At 35.4% G+C, this 21584-nt stretch overlaps 1 non-coding gene across 1 annotated transcript; it reads right to left on the bottom strand.

Annotated features, from left to right (window-relative positions):
* Positions 1 to 15261: 15261 nt before the first annotated feature.
* Positions 15262 to 15333, bottom strand: TRNAY-AUA (transfer RNA tyrosine (anticodon AUA)). Its single transcript has one exon. It is a non-coding gene; the product is annotated as a tRNA-Tyr (tRNA).
* Between the last annotated feature and the right edge of the window lie 6251 nt (positions 15334 to 21584).

The following is a 21584-nucleotide window of genomic DNA, read 5'->3' as shown; positions in this document are numbered from 1 at the left end:
TTTTTGCATTTCTTTTCCATGGGAATGGTCTTGATCCCTGTCTCCTGTACAGTGTCCTGAACCTCATTCCATAGTTCATCAGGCACTCTATCTGTCAGATCTAGGCCCTTAAAATCTATTTCTCACTTCCACTGTATAGTCATAAGGGGTTTGATTTAGGTCATACCTGAATGGTTTAGTGGTTTTCCCTACTTTCTTCAATTTCAGTCTGAATTTAGCAATAAGGAGTTCGTGGTCTGAGCCACAGTCAGCTCCTGGTCTTGTTTTTGCTGACTGGATAGAGCTTCTCCATCTTTGGCTGCAAAGAATATAATCAATCTGATTTAGGTGTTGACCATCTGGTGATGTCCATGTATAGAGTCTTCTCTTGTGTTGTTGGAAGAGGGTGTTTGTTATGACCAGTGCATTTTCTTGGCAAAACTCTATTAGTCTTTTCCCTGCTTCATTCCATATTCCAAGGCCAAATTTGCCTGTTACTCCAGGTGTTTCTTGACTTCCTACTTTTGGATTCCAGTCCCCTATAATGAAAAGGACATCTTTTTTGCGTGTTAGTACTAAAAGGTCTTGTAGGTCTTCATAGAACCGTTCAACTTCAGCTTCTCCAGTGTTACTGGTCGGGGCATAGACTTGGATTACTGTGATATTGAATGGTTTGCCTTGGAAACGAACAGAGATCATTCTGTCGTTTTTGAGATTGCATCCAAGTACTGCATTTTGGACTCTTTTGTTGATCATGATGGCCACTCCATTTCTTCTGAGGGATTCCTGCCCGCAGTAGTAGACATAATGGTCATATGAGTTAAATTTACCCATTCCAGTCCATTTCAGTTCGCTGATTCCTAGAATGTCGACATTCACTCTTGGCATCTCTTGTTTGACCACTTCCAGTTTGCCTTGATTCATGGACCTGACATACCAGGTTCCTCTGCAATATTGCTCTTTACAGCATCGGACCTTGGTTCTGTCACCAGTCACATCCACATTGGGTATTATTTTTGCTTTGGCTCCATCCCTTCATTCTTTTTGCAATTTTCTCCACTGATCTCTAGTAGCATATTGGGTACCTATTGACCTGGGGAGTTTCTCTTTCAGTATCCTATCATTTTGCCTTTTCATACTGTTCATGGGGTCAATCAATCAGAATCAATTAGAATTTAGAATCTTTAGAATCAATTAGATTAAATTAACATCAAGGTTTAACCAACTTGATTAAGATTGTCACTTATGTGAAGTTTCTTAGACTTTAGTAAGCTTAGTTTTCACATTTGTTTAATTGAAAGTTTTTGTGAATGTAGTAATATGATCTAAATTAATATTTTCCCAAATACACTTAACTTATAAATTATCTTCTCATTAATTATGTCTAGTTTTTTCATATCAAATTTATACATATGTAAAAAATTATTTCCCTATCTTGTGTGTGAAAGTTGCTCAGTCATGTCTGACCTTTGCGACCCCATTGACTGTAGCCTGCCAGGCTCCTCTGTCCATGGAATTCACCAGGCAGGAATACTGAAGTGGGTTGCCATTCCCTTCTCCAAGGGATCTTCCCAACCCAGGGTTTGAAGCTAGATCTCCTGCATTGAAGGCAGATTGTTTACCATCTGAACCACCAGGGAAGCCCATCCTATAATATGTTATTATTTTCTCATTAATTATGCTCAGATTTGTCAAATATCAAACTTACAGGAAAATTTATTTCTCACATCTTAATAAAGGGTAAAGGCTAAGTAATAACTGAAAATGTATGTGTAAAATTCAAAATCAAAGACATACTCAACATATGTGTTTAATTATGTCCGACCCCTTGCCACCTTACAGAGTGTAGCCTGCCAGACTCCTCTGTCCGTGGAATTTTCCAGGTAAGAAAATGGGAGTGATTAGCCTCTAATTAAAATAAATTTAAATTTAAAAAAAAAAAAAAGAATATCAAAGGTACTGTAGATTAAAAAAAAAAAAAGAAAACGGGAGTGGTTGCCATGAACTCTTCCAGGGGATCTTCCTGTCCAGGCATCAAACCCACGTCTCCTGTGACTCCTGCATTGGCAGGCAGATGGAAAGCCCATCCTATAACATAATTAATTTTTTCTCATTAAGTATGCCCAGTTTTGTCAAATACAAAACTTACACATATGTGAAAAAATTATTTCTCTAATCTTAATAAAGGGTAAAGGCTAAATAATAAATAACTGAAAAATGTATGTGGAAAATTCAAAGACATATCCAAACAAATCACCAAATAGATTATTTTTAGATAATCTTTCCAGTGAATGATTGATTTGGGTCTAATGCTTTTTACTTTTAGATACAATATTTTGTTGACCAATCTGCCTTCATAGAGAGGAGTATAACTAAAAGTATTTGTCTGCATAGTTAACTAAATAATAAAATTTCTAGTGCCACACTAGAAAACTAAAGGGAAGAGGTAGGAATTGAGGAATACAGTTTATATTTTTTTCATAAAGACACAAATTTATAAATGCACTTATGAAAATATCTTCCGGAATGCAATGAATATAAACAATTTTATGATTATATCTAGTTATTGAAATTATATGTTTAACAATAATGTAAAAATATTAAAAATAATTATTAGTATTATTGCCTAGCTAAATTTGCCACATACTTTTCAGTCTTTTTCTCTTTATACTCCCAAATATTTAGCAGAAACAGCAAGTCTCCATAGATAAATTGAACAGTTTTTTACTTTCCATCATGAAGAAAAAAATGAAATCTTGTTAACTAAAACCAATGTGTTACATAAAATAAGTTTAGAGAAATGTTTATTAAACTAATGGACCATTTGTGAATTAGTATTAGTACAAATTGAACAATTACTGAACTAACTAGTAAGAATGAACTTGGATCAATGAAAGTTGCTGTAACAGTCCAGTAGACATAAACTCATAGCACTTAAGTGGAAAGGAGTTCATAGAGATACAGATGCAGAGGAGAGCCATAAAATAAGACAGCCAAGGAAGAAGATACAGCTGTTACAAACTTCTATTTACCTAAAAAATTAAAAAAAAAAAAGACATACATAGTCAAAATTCCATGAACCGAAAGAGCTATGAAAAGATGGTGATAGATATTAAAAGGACTTAATCAGAAACTTATATAGGTGTCATTTTTCTAAGGATTCAGAGGATTTACATAATGAATACAATTAATTTAAAATATATTGTAGAACTTTTGTCAAAAAATCACTATAAATCGAGCATTGATAAAAATCATTGAAATTAACTGTAAAGTAAGACACAACATCTGAAAGACGTATTCTCTGACTGAAAATGTAGAATAATAAGAAAGTAACTATTAAGCAAAGTCTAAACATGTCATCAATTAATAAAAAATTACATTGGACGCTGAAATATTTAGTGTTACTTTGCAGGTGTGCAAATCTCTATATACTGATTCAAATTGCAAATATATGCTAGAGACGGTTGATGTATTTATTTATTTATTTATTTTATATATTACTTTTTTTTAATGGTGTCATGTTTTATTTCTTTTTAATTTTATTTTATTTTTAAACTTTACATAATTGTATTAGTTTTGCCAAACATCAAAATGAATCCATCACAGGTATACATGTGCTCCCCATCCTGAACCCTCCTCCCTCCTCCCTCCCCATACCATCCCTCTGGGTCGTCCCAGTGCACTAGCTGTTGATGTATTTAAATAAGGAAACATAAGAGTAAGCATTTCACTTTTTTGGTAGTCATAAAGCTTTAAAAGGAATGGAAGTATCCATTAGTATGCTGCTGCATCGCTTCAGTCATGTCTGTCTGTGTGACCCTATGGACTGCAGACTGCCAGACTCCTTTGTCCATGGTATTTTCTAGGCAAGAGTACTAGAGTGGGTTGCCATGCCCTCCTCCAGGGGATTTTCCCAACCAAGGTCTCCTGCATTGCAGGCAGGTTCTTTATTACTGAGCCACCAGGGGAGCCCCATTCATTAGTATGGAACTGGTTACATTTTTATGTATTTATTATTTATGGATAGTTTTCAAAGCTAATAGTGTCCCATGGAAAACAAGGTTCAAGAAAATATAATTTTGGGAAATTAAATTAAAAATTAAATTATTAAACATCTTATCTATTTATCTATCTGTACACATACATATTAAACACCTTGGGGTTTCCCACATGGTTCTAGTGGTAAAGAAACTGCTTGTCAGTGCAGGAGACATAAGAGCAGCAGTTTCGATCCCTGAGTCGGGAAGATCCCTTGGAGAAGGCAATGGCAACCCACTCCTGGAGAATCCATGGAATAAAGGAGCCTGATGGGCTACACAGTCATAGGGTCACAAAGGGTCACACATGACTGAAGCAACTTGGCACATACTTTAAATGGCTTATGCATCCAAATTCATGATAGTGGTTGGCTTTAAGAATGACTTCAAAGGAATAAGATTAGGAAGCTAAAGTGTAGGAAAATATTTTTTCCATTAAAATAATCTGTATTCTCTGTAATGGCCTATACAGGAGAAGAATCTTGAAAAGAGTGTGTGTGTGTGTGTATATATGTATATGTATGTATAACTGACTGATTTTACTGTGCACCTGTAACTAAGAAAACATTGTAAATCAACTATATGCCTATTTAGAAAAAAATCTCTTATATGTTTCTTGCTATATGGCATTCTGTAAAAGGCAAAACTGTGTAGATGGTAAAAAGATCATTGGTTGCCAGGAATTAGGGGGAGAGAAGGATGAGTAGCTGAACTGTAGAAGATTTTTAGGGCAGTGGAAGTAATGTATATATATATGATGGTGGATACATGCCACCCCTACAGTTGTTCAAAGCCAAGAAAGTATAACACCATGAGTGAAACCTACTGTAAACCATGATTGGTGATAATGATGTGTCAATATAGGTTCAGATCCCTGTATCTTCCTCTCAGTTTTACTGTGAACCTAAAACTACACCCAAAAAGGTCCTTAAAAAATCTGATAAATGTAAATTATATAGGATGATGTAAAATTTGGTTTATAATTTTGAATAAGTATGATTGCTTAAAATGAAATAGAGAGTAAATCACTGATTGACCATTACACTCATCAAACCTTATAAGAAGCTTTAAGATTCTTGATAGCAATAATATACTCGCTGGCCTTGATGTTTACTAAGCTTGCTGCCTGAGATCTTATCTCTCCCCAAATAGTAAGGGATCTGCTAATGGGCATTTACCATGCCTTTTTCTCCTGCAACTGACTTTTGCTGATTTCAGCTTTTGCTGTTTGGCTTAGGCCTGCTTCATTTCTCATGCATTTCATGGTTGGATGATAGGACATGTGGATATGTGTTTATTGTCAATAAGCTAATTAGAGGAAAACAATCTGAGATAAATATCTAAGTCAGTTCCTGGATAAGACAGTTCTTAGCCAGAATAGGGTTATTTAGATACTCATATTACAAATGTCATACAGATTACAAAAGGTAATTAGGCACTACTTCTGCTAACAACTATTGCTGGAATGTGTGTGTGTGTTTTAATAGCTTTGTCCACAGATAAATTATAGACTGTGTCCAAGATAATGTATTTGCACATTTATCAGTGCCTGTTTTCTGTCCGTCTGTTAAAGGCAGCCTCCACTTCATGTTTGTATTCCTCTGTATATATGCTTGTTATGTGACTTTATCTTACATGAACAAAACAGAAAATAAATTTAAGTCTAAATGTACAAATTGGAGGTGCCTCGTTTGTTATTTTGGTCTTCTATGGGGTTTCTTTTTTAGTAGTTTTTAAATAAATATGCCAGTCTCAAGTAGAGATTGTGTGAGTGTGAGCCAAGATTTTAGTGATCTGGGTAAATCTGGATGTATGAAACAAAGGAAAAAAAGAAAAAAAAAACAGAAGGGATATGATAAGAGATAGATCCAGAGGAGATTTCATAGTTTACTGTCTTCCATTTTAACTATTATACTACTCTACTGAAATTGCACTATGGTAAGCATGATAGTTCTTATAATCTGTGGTATTTAACAAAGGTGATTTTGTGTTTTTTTCCTGCCTGTGTGCGTACTTAATTCCTGCATTACCATGAATTTTTCTTTTAAAAACTCAGAAGAACTACCTTCTTTTTTTGCTTCATTTGGCATTATTTATTTGTCCTTTTAATTATTTCACAGTCCTATAGAGTAATGCAATTATAAGAAAAATGTATAACTCAGCATCATAGTTTGTCATTGTAAAAATAGCATGAGATACATGACAAGTGAATTCTCAGTAGGACCTTAGATAAACTGAGGGAGGCTTCTGCTTAGCTGTTGTCTGTTTCGTAATTTAAATTCCTCCCACAGTTCTCTAAAGGACAGTAATTTAGATGTATCATTTAAACTACTAGTGTCATACTGTCTTCCCACAATTATTCAAGTTGAAGTGAAAAATTACTCCCCAGCTATTCTTAACCTGATATTTTATCAAATAAAGGAATTTATGGATTGTTCTAGCGAGCATTTAAATAATAAATGAAAAGAATTCCAGATGAATACATTGTCCTTTAAAGTTAGAAGGGTTTCCTTTCTCAGAGGAGCAACTAAGATGCCAAGGCCTCTCTATGTTGACTTATTAGTGTCACCAAAAGGAAGTAAATTGTTGGAAATATAAAGAAAATAGACTTATAGCCCTCATGTGAATTATTCATGCTCAGTAGATATATAACAGTTTCTCTTGAAATGTAAAAATCTGTATATAGAGAGATACTCACATACTGTCACACTCAACACTTTAATATTATTTGCCCATAAAATATTTCATACTGGTACAATTATGAATAATTAAGAAAATAGAAACTAGGAATCTTAAGAAGGACCAGGCTGTTTCTCACTGGTAAGTAAAAGAACTTAAAAGTAATCTGTGCACTTATCTAATCCATCACTCACATCCTCAACAGATATTTCTACAAGGTTTTCTCTTATGCTTATTTTTCTTTCTCATCCTTTAATATAGAACAGTCAGTAAATTAATAGTAAGAACTGAAATAAACATTTTCAATCAATTTAAAAAAAATCTTTGTTATTAACTAATTTATTATTGATCATCTTATTCCCTCAGTTAGAAGACATTTCAAAGAAACTTTGGAAAAGACAATAGCAGTTTTTCATCAAACTAACACAATTCATAAGACCTGATGATTAAATCCTGCCTGGTCTTTTTCAAATCCAGGAACTAGATTGTATGTTACCTTGTATCACTTATCAGTTTCTTTGGAGAAGTATCAGGTATCCTTGCAGACAAATCGGGCTTTGAGATCAAATGTACCTGGATTGGAATCTCAGGTCTCTCAATGAATGCTCATGTGAACATAGGCAATAATTTCTGATCTTTAAGTTCTCCATCTAGATTTTGGAGGAAAAAAATCTTTTTAATGTTTATAACCTCATTTTTTATTGAGGAATAATTGACATATAACATTAGTTTCAGGCATGCAAAATAATGGTTCAATATTTGTGTACATTGTGAAACAGTCAGCACAGTAAGTCTAGTTTACATTGTCACCTTAGTTACCAAAATTTTTTTTCTTGTGATAATACTACTTTCTTAGCATCTTTTGAATAGGTAATTCAGTATTGTTAACTATAGTCATCATGCTGTACATTAATTCCCCATGATTTATTTACTTGATGACTGAGAGTTTGCAGTTTTGACCCCCTTTACATATTTCTCCCACCACCACCCCCCCTATCCTCTTGCAGTAACCTGCCTGTCCTCTGTATCTGTGAGCTTGGTTTTGTGTGTTTGTGTTTTTGTTTTTAGATTACATACATAAATGAAATCAAACAGTACTTATCTTTCTCTGATTTATTTCACTTAGCATAATTACCTTAGAGTCTATCCATGTTGTTGCAAACAGCAAGATTTCATTCTTTTTTTATGACTAATATTATATCGTTGTCAAAATGTCTATCCATTCCTCTATTGATGGAGACTTAGATTGTTGCTAGGTCTTGGCTATTGTAAATAATGCTGCAATTAGTAATGGATGTATAGATCTTTTTAAGTTAGTGTTTTTATTTTCTTCAGATAAATACCCAAGAGTTATGCTATTTTTTTTAAATGGTGCAAGTATGATTTATTAAGCTTAGTACCTTAGTACAGGTGCTTAGTACTTAGTACACTGTGCCTTAGTATAGATGCTGAGGTTTGCTGAAGGAGCTCTTAATGTTCAGGCCTGGAGGAAATTCTGCCAATTTTTATTGAGCAGTGATACCAGGAAGCTGACAGTGGATATTGTACACAATCTCATCTATCGTCCTCATGTGGCCAGCAACCACTACCATGGACTTTACTTCATCAACTTTGGCCACCATGTTCTTATTCTGGGTCAGCAAGGAAGGGAACTTGTCAGCCTTATTCAGGTCTACACCCAGGATTTGTGGAATCTGCTTGATAAGAGACTCTTGAAGCCAAAAAGGCATCATAGTTCTTGGCCAGCATCTTGACCAATTTCTTATTCTTGTTGAGTTTCTTCAGTGCCTTGTCGTCCTTGTGGGGGATGTCCACAGCTTTGGCCTCATCACAATGTCCCCCAGAACACATATTTTTTAAATCAAATTGTTGATGTTACTATTGCTTTGCTCTTGGATTGTATGAATTGTTTATATATATTGGATATTAACCCATTACCACATATGATATTAGCAAAAATTTTCTCTCATTCGTCAGGTTTCTTTTTCTTTAATTGATGGGTTTTTTTTTTTTTTTTTTTTTCTGCTGTGCAGAAGCTTTTTTTTTCTTTTTTTTTAAATTTAATTTAATTTAATTTTTAAACTTTACATAATTGTATTAGTTTTGCCAAATATCAAAATGAATCCGCCACAGGTATACATGTATTTCCCATCCTGAACCCTCCTCCCTCCCCTACCATCCCTCTGGGTCGTCCCAGTGTACTAGCCCCAAGCATCCAGTATCATGCATCGAACCTGGACTGGCATCTCGTTTCTTACATGATATTTTACATGTTTCAAAGTCATTCTCCCAAATCTTCCCACCCTCTCCCTCTCCCACAGAGTCCATAAGACTGTTCTATACATGAGTGTCTCTTTTGCTGTCTCGTACACCGGGTTATTGTTACCATCTTTCTAAATTCCATATATATGCGTTAGTATACTGTATTTATGTTTTTCCTTCTGGCTTACTTCACTCTGTATAATAGGCTCCAGTTTCATCCACCTCATTAGAACTGATTGAAATGTATTCTTTTTAATGGCTGAGTAATACTCCATTGTGTATATGTACCAAAGCTTTCTTATCCATTCATCTGCTGATGGGCATCTAGGTTGCTTCCATGTCCTGGCTATTATAAACAGTGCTGCGATGAACATTGGGGTGCACGTGTCTCTTTCCCTTCTGGTTCCCTCAGTGTGTATGCCCAGCAGTGGGATTGCTGGATCATAAGGCAGTTCTATTTCCAGTTTTTTAAGGAATCTCCACACTGTTCTCCATAGTGGCTGTACTAGTTTGCATTCCCACCAACAGTGTAAGAGGGTTCCCTTTTCTCCACACCCTCTCCAGCATTTATTATTTGTAGACTTTTGGATCGCAGCCATTCTGACTGGTGTGAAATGGTACCTCATAGTGGTTTTGATTTGCATTTCTCTGATAATGAGTGATGTTGAGCATCTTTTCATGTGTTTGTTAGCCATCTGTATGTCTTCTTTGGAGAAATGTCTATTTAGATCTTTGGCCCATTTTTTGATTGGGTCATTTATTTTTCTGGAGTTGAGCTGTAGGAGTTGCTTGTATATTTTTGAGATTAGTTGTTTGTCAGTTGCTTCATTTGCTATTATTTTCTCCCATTCTGAAGGCTGTCTTTTCACCTTTTTAGAATGATGTACTACTGCTTTTTTGTTTATTTTGTCATTGTTGCTTTTGCTTTTGTTACCAGATTTAAAAAATCATCACCAGGGCCTAGTGAAGAAGCTTATTGTCTACATTTTCTTATAGAAATTTTATGTTTACAGGTCTTACATTTAAATATTTAATTCATTTTCAGTTAATTTTTTGAGTATGGTGTAAGATAGTCATCCAGTTTCATTCTTTTGCATGTAACTCTAGTTTTCCCAGAACCATTTACTGAAGAGACTGTCATTTCTCCATGGTATATTCTTGACTCATTATAAATTAATTGACCATATATGCATGGGTTAAAAATCTTGAAGTATTCAATAAGCTTATATGAAAATAAGTTAATCACTTGATAAAAATAAGCAGAATAATACATAATATTGTTAACAACTTTCTTTTATTTTTTGAACAAGTGTTTTATTTATTTTTTTGCTTTACGATATTGTATTGGTTTTGTCAGACATCAACATGAATCTGCCACGGGTGTACACATGTTTCCAATCCTGAACCCCCCTCCAATCTCCCTCCCCATACCATCCCTCTGGGTCATCCCAGCGCACGAGCCGCAAGCTTCCTGTATCCTGCATCGAACCTGGACTGGTGATTAGTTTCTTATATGATATTATACATGTTTCAATGCCATTCTCCCAAATCATCCCCCCCCCACAGAGTGCAAAAGACTGTTCTATACATTTGTGTCTCTTTTGCTGTCTCGCGTACAGATGGTAACGATAACACTTTCTTTTTATTATTTTCACATCAGTTATTGTCTTTTTACCCCTGTGAATAGAATTATTGGTTTACTTTAGTCTAATACTGAATTAAGAACACTCCTTACCATGGACCATTTCCTTAGCTCCTTATGACCTAATGTCCCAATAATATGACAACTTTATTACAACTCTCACATTAAAACTAATAAACCCACTTTGCCTAAAATATGATTGGCTCTATTATCTAATTGTTTGAAAATACTTTAACAAATGATTATATATCATGTCATCTTTTTCCTGGGTGCTTGGATCTCTCTGTTAAACATAGAGATGTTCTGGATCATTCAAATGGTAGGAATTTCAGTTATTTCTTTGGAGTTTGTCTTTAAATTTTTCCTTTGTGTAGTGGGGGTCCTGACTAGTCATTTTTATTTAATATGCCATATTGCTTAAAAATATCCATATACAGGTAGCTGGAAGGTATTTATCTCCCACAGAGATCTTTTCTATCTCTGAAATTGATGATTCACATGGGATATAAACATTTGTGTTACCACTAGGATGTTTTTGTCTCAGAGTTTACCTCATGGGCTTTATTCACATGTTGGCATATTGTTTGTTAATGCCCTAAATTTTCCCTGAAAAGTTAAGTCTAATGTATAGCAGGATTATAGCACACTAAAACACTATTACCTTTGCCTTTAAAGTAATTGATAATGCAGTTTATTATGTTAGTTAATCATATTTTGGGAATGGTATTGGATACTAAATATTCAAGGTTAAATTTGGAGATTATTATCCTTAATTAAAAACTCATTCAATTTTATTCTTCCTAAATTGTTATAGTAAATGAAAACATATTGGTCAGTGTTAAAACTTTGGTGTTGCATAAATATGTCTGTAAAAAATATATCTACTTATTCTTGTTAAATGCAAAAAAAAAAATGCTTTGTAGATTGTACACTTCCATCATCTGATAAAACTGGGACTCAAAAGTAGTATTGCAAATTATATTCCTAAATCTATTGATACAGTTTCTAGGCATATGATAACATATAAATTATGTCATACTGGTCCTTTATGTATGAAATAATTTGGGGCTGGGAGGATATGCTTTAATTTTTTATTACATTTGTGGATTTGTAAAATTCTTATAAGTTTGTGGGTTTTGTTTTATCTGTATTTTTCTTTATATAATTTGACTTTATGTTAATTACATATGCATATGCTCAATTGCTCAGTCATGTCTGACTCTTAGCCACCTTTTGGACTGTAGCCCACCAGGCTTCCCTGTCCATGGGATTCTCCAGACAAGAATACTGGAGTGGGTTGCTATTTCCTCCTTGAGGGTATCTTTCCAATCCAGGGATCAAACTCAATGTGTCTCTTGCATTGGCAGGCAGATTCTCTACCACTGAGCCAGCCACCTGTGAAGACACTTAGGTGTATATGACTCTTTTAAAATACTGCTTGTGTACCCTTACTTTTCGTAGTATATATTGTCTACTTGATATTTTTGCCTTAAGTTCATTTTTTAATTATAATATTGAGGTACAAGAAATTTCTTGGGAGGGAGATTCCTCTTTTTCAGGTGTAGCTTCCTTCATCCGTTAATTTTTACATATTCTGTGAAGGTGTGCTTAGTGTTATTAGCCAAAACAGTACATAGTTACAAGAGAAGTGCTCTCATTTTTAATAGATGAGATTAACATGTGATTATAGTGACTCTAGACATATATTGCAGTTATTATCACCTGAAATTGTGTTTTTTATTTGCTGTGCATTTTGTTACTTTTTAAAATTTCTTAGTTTTGTAGGGTTGATAGAGTTTTTTCTTTAATCGTTTTTAAAATATACATGGTACTCTTTCCATAGCACGTTTACTATTTTACCGTTGATATATTAATTCCAATTAAAATTAATTAGAATATTTGGCCTCTTATAGGATAAGACATAAAACCAGTGGAATGGTTTCTCTTTGAACTTATTTCCCCCTTTTCTGTATTATTTGTATCTATATTTTTAATTCTAGTTTGCTTTGAATAGAAAATTTGTATTATTTATTTACTTATTTGATGTTTACAATAAATATTATTCATACTTTTTGATGTGCTATATAAATTTCTTTGTTCACCCTAGCTTCCTTTGTACCTTTTAAAATACCTGGATTAATTTATCTGCTGCATTAATTTCTCACTGTAATGAATGATAGTCTTTAGTAATCTATTCACTGAGAGTCTCTAGATAATACATTTCTGCATCATTTCCCTAAAATGTTGACAGTGTACCCTTTCACTTGAGCGCCAGTAGAGAGTAACTAAATGCCAATTTATCAATGTTTTCCATTTACTCTGAAGCTATGACTCCACTGCTTACTGATTCATTCCTGCTTATAAAATATCTGCTAATTTGATTGTTGTACTTTTCCAGATCAGTCTTTCTCTTTTATTTTCATATTTGTCTTTTTCTTGATGTTCTACACTTCAGTATGCAATGTCTAATTGATGATTTTTCTAAAATTTACTCAACTCTGCTAATGTAACCTGGTGATGCTTTTAGTCTGAGGATCCAAACATTATTTGGTGCTAAAAATATTTAATCATGATATTCCCTTTATCTTTAAATAGTCTCCAAATGTTCCTTTATCCTCATTGTCAGTATTCCCTTCCTTAATAACTTCTTTTAAATATGTGATGGAGCTACTCATTCTAGCCACAGTTATTTCTCTGCATGTATCACTTCAGTCTATTTATGTTTATTCTCTGACTCACTAAATCTTTTTTAGATATGTTGTATCTAATATTTGTTCTGTTTGTTAACTGTGTGTGAGATAATTTTTATTTAAACACCTGAATATTTTGTGTCTCAAATCATCTTTTTTCATACTTATCATTTCTTATTTGTATATTTTTTATATTGCTATTTAATGAATTACCAAAATCTGCTGACTGAAAAAAAAAACACACATTCATTGTCACAGCTTCTGTGAACCAGGAGTCCTGGCATGGCTTAGCTGGACACTGCTCCAGGTCATAAAAGGCTATGGTCATGGTGTGGGCCAGGTTGCATTTTATTCTGGTCACTTAACTGGGGAAAAATAGGATTCCAGGTTCATTTAGGTTGCTGTCAGTGTTCATTTCCTCATGACTTTTTAACTGAGGTCCTCAAATTCTTATTGATTGTTGACTTGTGGGCTCCACCAGGTTTTGGAAGCTGCCCCCCATTCCCTGCCATAAGGATCTTCATGAATACTTTTACAAGATGGAAGCTTACTTCTTCAAGGCCAACAGAATACCTCTATCCCTATGTCTGTCTCTCCAGTGGCTAGGAGTCTTACATGAGAAATATAATCATGAGAGTAACATCCCATTATCTTTGTCAAGTTCTGTTGTTCAGAAGCAAGTCACAGATTCCACCTGTACTCCAGGGAGTATACTAAGTGTGACACATTGGGATGTCATCTATTATATATTTACCACAATATTTAATAAATTCCTTTTGTTTATTGCAGGGTTTCTGCTCTTCATACTTTTAGACGTCAGCAACAATATTCATGGTCCTCTGGGGAATGCTGCATAATATTTCCATCTATTGATATTCAATATCCTTAATTTTTTGCATTTTCTGTTAAAAATGGTAATTTTTGTTTGAAAGCTCATGAGCTCGAAGATTTTTTTTTGAAAGTTCATGTTATGTGAGATTATTTTTCTTCATTATATTTCATCTTCTTGCATGATATTTCATTTGACTCTTTGCAGGCATCAGTGTTGCAGATTCTTGGCATGGGTCTTATGTTAGGAAACTTAGTGTTTTGTACTACATGAGGAACAGTCTACCCACCAAGATTAACTTATCTGTGAGGTATAGGTGGCATAGTGCCCAGATTCTACAGTATTGTTGGGGCCTAGGGAAATGGTTTCATTTTAATATCTTTTAAAATAAAAATAAAAAAATAATAAATATATAGCAATGAGTCTTGTCTGGCTTATATTCACCTTCATACTAGCACAGTAATATAATTATATATACACACACACACACACACATATATATATATATGTGTTTACTGAGAAAGGGGCCCACAAAGACAAATGACTAGAACTCATAACAGCCATGCAGTCATGATAGTATCCCACTGGACATTTTAGCTATATGTAGTATTGGGTTATACTGGTCTCATTTCCAGAAGGGAGAAAAATCACTATTTTCTGGTACCTGTAGATCTGTTGGGTTTAACTATTTTAGAATCTCGTTCACTTGCTCATTCACTTGCATAGATGAAACTGTAAGTAAAAGAAGGAACTCCCTAAAATTTTTGGTATAAAAAAATGGACTACTTACAGAGCTGTCCACAGAGTTAATGCATGACACTGTTATCTCTTAGTTGCTGATTTAACTAAGTCTGAAAGTCAGATCAGAAATTTTCAGCTTTAGACTGATTAACATAAACTTGAACCAGAATCAATTAAAAAACAAAATAAATAATAGTTAAACATACCTAAATATTGGGGAAAATGAAACAGTAGGGTCTAAAATGCTGGCATGAGCCAGAATCATTGTTATAAAAGTGAAATCACTCAGTTGTGTCCGACTCTTTGTGACCCCATGGACTGTAGCCCACCAGGCTCCTTGGTCCATGGGATTTTCTAGGCATGAGTACTGGAGTGGGTTGCCATTTCCTTCTCCAGGGGATCTTCCCAACCCAGGGATCAAACCCGGGTCTCCTGCATTATAGGCAGATGCTTTACCATCTGAGCTACCAGGGAAGCCTCATGTATATTGTTATTATATTATATATCCCAGCAAGACGGTAGGAGGGGCAAAATTACATTAGAATCAAAACCCTTACCCGCCAGAGATGCTCAGAGAGCTCAAACTAACCTTGCGTGCACCAGGACCCAGAGAACCTATGGAGACTGAACAAGAACTGTGTTTGATTGTCTCCTGTGAAGGTAAGGGTCAGCAGTGGCCTAAGGCAGGGCAGAGGTTCTGGATGCAACAGACCTGGGTATGGCATAAGCCCTTTTAAAGGAGGTCACCATTAACTCCTCCATAGAGCCGCCAGATCTTACACAGGACTGGGGAAACAGACTATTGGAAGGCACAAACAGAACCATGTGCTCACCAGGACCCAGGAGAAAGGAGCAGTGATCCCACAAGAGACTGACCCAGACTTGACCATGTGTGTCCAGGAGTCTCTGGCGGATGTGTGGGTCGATGCAGGGTCAGGGGCACTGAGTGCTGCAGTGTGTGGATGGGACCTTTTGAAGGAGGTCACCGTTATCTTCATAACCTCCACCATGTTTGCCCTCAGGTCAACAACAGGGAAGGAACATCCTCCTGACCATCAAAAGAAAATTGGATTCAAGATTTACTGAGCATGACCCCACCCATCAGAACAAGACCCAGGTTCCCCCTTAGTCAGTCATTCCTATTAGGAAGCTACCATAAACCTCTTATCCTTATCTATCAGAGGGCAGACAGAATGAAAACCACAGTCACAGAAAACTAACCAAACTGATCACATGGACCACAGCCTTATCTAACTCAATAAAACGATGAGCCATGCTGTGCAGGGTCACCCAAGACAAATGAATCATGGTGGAGAGTTCTGACAAAATGTGGTCCACTGGAGAAGGGAATGGCAAACCACTTCAATATTCCTGCCTTGAGAACCCCATGAATACCATAAAAATGCAAAAAGATAGGACTCTGAATGATGAACTCCACAGGTCAGTAGGTGCCCAATATGCTATGGAAGATCAGTGAAGAAATAACTCCAGAAAGAATGAAGAGATGGAGCCACCGCAAAAACAACACCCCGTTGTGGATATGACTGGAGATGGAATTAAAGTCTGATGCTATAAAGAGCAGTATTGCATAGGAACCTGAAACATTAGGGCCATGAATCAAGGCAAATTGGAAGTGGTCAAACAGGAAATGGTAAGAGTGAACATCCACGTTTTAGGAATCAGTGAACTAAAATGGACTGGAATTGGTGAATTTAACTCAGATGACCATTTATATCTACTACTGTGGGCAATAATCCCTTAGAAGAAATGGAGTAGCCATCGTAGTCAAAAAGAGAGTCCAAAATTCAGTATTTGGGTGCAACCTCAAAAGCGACAGAATGATTTCTGTTTGTTTCCAAGGCAAACCATTCAATATCATAGAAATCCAAGTCTGTGCTCAGAACAGAAATACTGAAGAAGCTGAATGGTTCTATGAAGACCTATAAGACCTTATAGAACTAATGACCCAAAAGGTGTGCTTTTCATTATAGGGGACTGGAATGCAAAAGTAGGAAGTCAAGAAATAACTGAAGTAACAGGCAAATTTGGCGTTGGAGTACCAAACAAAGCAGGTGAAGGCTAACAGAGTTTTGCCAAGAGAACACACTGGTCATAGCAAACACCCTCTTCCAGCAACACATGGGAATACTCTACACATGGCATCACCAGATGGTCAATACTGAAATCAGATTGATTATATTCTTTGCAGGCAAAGATGGAGAAGCTCTATACAGTCAGCAAAAACAAGACCGGGAACTGACTGTGGATCAGATCATGAACTCCTTATTGCCAAATTGAGACTTAATTGAAGAAAGTAAGGAAAACCACTAGACCATTCAGGTATGACATAAATCAAATCCCTTACGATTATACAGTGGAAGTGAGAAATAGATTCAAGGGATTATATCTGATAAACAAGAGTGTCTGAAGAACTGGATGGAGGTTTGTGACATTGAACAAGAGGCAGTGATCAAGACCATCCCCAAGAAAAAGAAGTACAAAATGCAAAATGGTTCTCTGAGGAGGCCTTACAGATAGCTGAGAAAAGAAACAAGCTAAAGGCAAAGGAGAAAAGGAAAGATATACCCATTTGAATTCAGAGTTCCAAAGAATAGGAAGGAGAGATAAGAAAGCCTTCCTCAGTGATCAGTGCAAAGAAATAGAGGAAACAATAGAATGGGAAAGACTAGAGATCTCTTCAAGAAAATAAGAGACACCAAGGGAACATTTCACACAAAGTTGGGCACAATAAGGGACAGAAACTGTATGGACCTAACAGAAGCAGATTATATTAAGAAGAGGTGGCAAGAATACACAGAAGAACTGTACAAAAAAGATCTTCATGACCCAGATAACCATGATGGTGTGCTCACTCAGTTAGAGCCAGACATTCTGGAATGAGAAGTCAAGTGGGCCTTAGGAAACATCACTATGAACAACGCTAGTGGAGGTGATGGTATTCTAAATCCTAAATGACGATTCTGTGAAAGTGCTGCATTCAATATGTAAGAAATTGGGAAAACTCAGCAGTGGCCACAGAACTGGAAAAGGTCAGTTTTCATTCCAATCCCAAAGAAAGCAATGCCAAAAAGAATGTTTGAACTACTGCACAATTGCATTCATGTCACATGCTAGCAAAATAATGCTCAAAATTCTCCAAGCCAGGCTTCAACACTATGTGAACTGTGAACTTCCAGATGTTCAAGCTGGATTTAGAAAAGGCAGAGGAACCAGAGATCAAATTGCCAACATCTGTTGGATCATCGAAAAAGCGAGAAAGTTCCAGAAAAACATCTACTTCTGTTTTATTGACTACACCAAAGCCTTTGACTCTGTGGATCACAACAAACTGTGGAAAATTGTTAAAGAGATGGGAATACCAGAACACCTGACCTGACTCCTGAGAAATCTGTATGCAGATCAAAAAGCAACAGTTAGAACTGGACACGGAACAACAGATTAGTTCCAAATCGGGAAAGGAATACATCAAGGCTGCATATTGTCACTCTGCTTATTTAACTTATATGCAGAGTACATCATGAGAAATGCTGGACTGGATGAAGCACAAGCTGGAGTCAAGATTTTTGGGCAAAGTATCAATAAACTTACATATGTAGATAACAACTTCTTGGCAGAAAGCAAAGAAGAACTAAAGAGTCTTGTGATGAAAGTGAAAGAGGAGAGTGAAAAAATTGGTTTAAACTCAACATTCAGAAAACTCAGATCATGGCATCTGGTCCCATCACTTCATGGCAAATAGATGGGGAAATAATGGAAACAGTTACAGACTAGTTTTCTGAGCTCCACAATCACTGCAGATGGTGATTGCAGCCATTAAATTAAAAGACACTTGCTCCTTGGAAGAAAAGCTCTGACCAACCTAGACAACATACTAAAAAGCAGGGATATCACTTTGCCAACAAAGGTCCAGCTGGTCAAGGCTATGGTTTTTCCAGTAGTCATGTATGGATATGAGAGTTGGATTAGCAAGAAAGCTGAGTGCTGAAGAATTGATGCTTTAGAACTGTGGTGTTGGAAAAGACTCTTGAGAAACCATTGGACATCAAGGAGATCCAACCAGTCCATCCTAAAGCAGATCAGTCCTGGGTGTTCATTCGAAGGACTGATGTTGAAACTGAAACTCCAATACATTAGCCACCAGATACGAAGAGCTCACTCATTTGAAAAGACCCTGATGCTGGGAAAGATTGAGGACAAGAGGAGAAGGGGACGACAGAGGATGAGATGGCTGTATAGCATCACTGACTCAATGGACATGAGTTTGGGTAAACTCTGGGAGTTGATGATAGATTGGGAGGCCTGGCTTGCTGCGGTCCATGGAGTCAAAGGAGTTGGACACAACTGAGCAACTGAACTGAATATGCTTTATACGATGAGAGGAGGTACTGGGGTTTTGTTAAGTTTCTTATGTTATTAATAGAAAATGTAGCATTTAAAAAACAGCCATGGCTTTAGAAATGACTGTTCTTATAAAGAGTTTACCTTAGATTTCACATATTAATATTTTAAAACTTGTAACTAATTTATATTTTTAGTACTGTCCCTTTACAAATTTCTCAGAAAATTCTACATATGTTTGGGAGAGAATATTAAATAATATTTATGCCACCTATTTAAATAAGTAGACTGAAAAAATGATCACATAATAGGTTATTCATAAGTTCATTTTAAGAAATTTAACATATAGAGATGCCTTAAAAAAATCTAGTACTAAAACTACCATATGACCCAGTAATCCCACTACTGGGCCCACCTGCACCCCACTGTTCATCACTGCACTGTTTACAATAGCTAGGACATTGAAGCATCCTAGATGCCCACTGACAGATAAATGGGTAAAGAAGTAGTGGTACATATATACAAAGGAATATTACTTGGCCATAAAATGAATGTGTTTGACTCAGTTCTAGTATGGCAGATGAGTCTAGAGCCTATTGTACAAAGTGAAGTAAGTCAGAAAGAGGGAAAAATATCATATATTAACACATATATATGGAATCTAGAAAGATGATACTGATGAACCTCTTTGCAGAGCAGCAGTGGAGACACAGACATAGAGAACAGATTTGTGGACGGGGAAAAAGACAGTGGGGTGATTGAGAGAGTAGATTGAAATACATACACTGCCATATGTAAAATTAGATAGCCAATAGAAATTTACTTTATGATGCACAAAGCTCAAATTTGGTACTCTGTAATAACCTAGAGGGTAGGATGGGATGGGAAGTGGAAGGGGGGCATATGTATACCTGTGACTGATTCATGTTACTATATGGCAGAAGCCAACACAATGTAAAGCAATCATCCTCCAATTAAAAATAAATTAATTTTAAAAGTTAAAAAAGAAATTTACTAGATAATCTTTAAACTATATCTAATGATAATTATTTAACATTTTCTTGCTAGATTTATAGTTATTTAATTCACTTATATAGTTAAAAAGTGCTTATTCAATATATTTTGTGCTTACTCTCATCACTCAAACTCTGCCTGTAATTATAGATTGAGATGCAACCTGTATTTCATAATACTGATCTCCAATTTATAACAAATATTAGCCAGTCAGTTTCTTAATACCCAAGTCATCAGAAATTTTTGGCAGCTCTTTCTCAAAACTTTAATAATATACCTAAGTGACCTTAGATTTTCTTTTTTTACCTGGATATCAGTTCAAAATGCCTGAGGCTGAAATAATATTTCTTGCCTGTAGCAACCCCATGCCACTTGCCCCAACTTGAACCATCCTTACTTTCTCCGTCTCCCAACTCTTCCATAGGTTATATCCTATTGTATTTGATTTTTTTAGATTGAATTTAAACTCCAGGTTAAGGTCATTCCTCACATTTTTAAATTTATATTTCCTTTGCCTTTCTTCTTTTTAATATACAGAGGCTAATATTTCTTTTTGCAGTGACTTTTTCTTCTCTGCTTGTTCATCATTAATCCCTTTAAATAATGATGAATTATTTAATGACTTCTAAGGCTAACAAGTGTTATGGTTTCTTCATTATTCCCTACAAGACCATAAACCCCTCATTACTCTGTTACCTTTAATTTTGTAGTCCCACTGAAACAAAGTCAATAATACATCCCCGGTAGATCAGACATCTTAACACTGTTTTATTTTGTCATCTGACTTAGTTACTAAGTTTTATATCATATAGGTGATTTATAAAGTGTCACCTATATTAAAATAACTTAGTGAAATAAATGTAACATACAATGAAAGCATCACATTAGTATTTTTGAATAATATAGATAATGGTCTCTATTGATGTATCTAGAAAGGCCCCTCATTATTGGGGTGGTTAGAGGAATTGTGTCATTTATGTAACAGAATTCTAATGTACAGAGGGACTAATTGAAAAATAATGATATTGTTGAGTTTATTAAGAGGGAGTAGATATGTGTATGAATATGGCTGACTCATGTTGTTGTACAACAGAAACTAACACAACATTGTAAAGCAGTTATATTTCAACAGAAAAAAGGCTGATATCAAAATGAGTATAATAAATGTAGATCTGTACACACTAGTTCTCATTTACTTTTGAGGATGTGCCATCTTTTTTCAAGACTAGTAAGAAACACATTACTGCATAAACTAGTAAGAAACACATTCCTGTATTTTACTGTACAGAATTGGTGGTGTCTTATCTAAATATACTCCTCTAAATACAAAGCATTTCTAAATATAAGTCTAA

The sequence above is a fragment of the Bos indicus genome, chromosome 3 (genome assembly GCF_029378745.1).
Source record: "Bos indicus isolate NIAB-ARS_2022 breed Sahiwal x Tharparkar chromosome 3, NIAB-ARS_B.indTharparkar_mat_pri_1.0, whole genome shotgun sequence".
In the NCBI taxonomy this organism is placed as follows: Eukaryota; Metazoa; Chordata; class Mammalia; order Artiodactyla; family Bovidae; genus Bos; species Bos indicus.
Note: the sequence above shows the minus strand (reverse complement) of the source record. Positions and strands in the feature narration are given on the sequence as shown.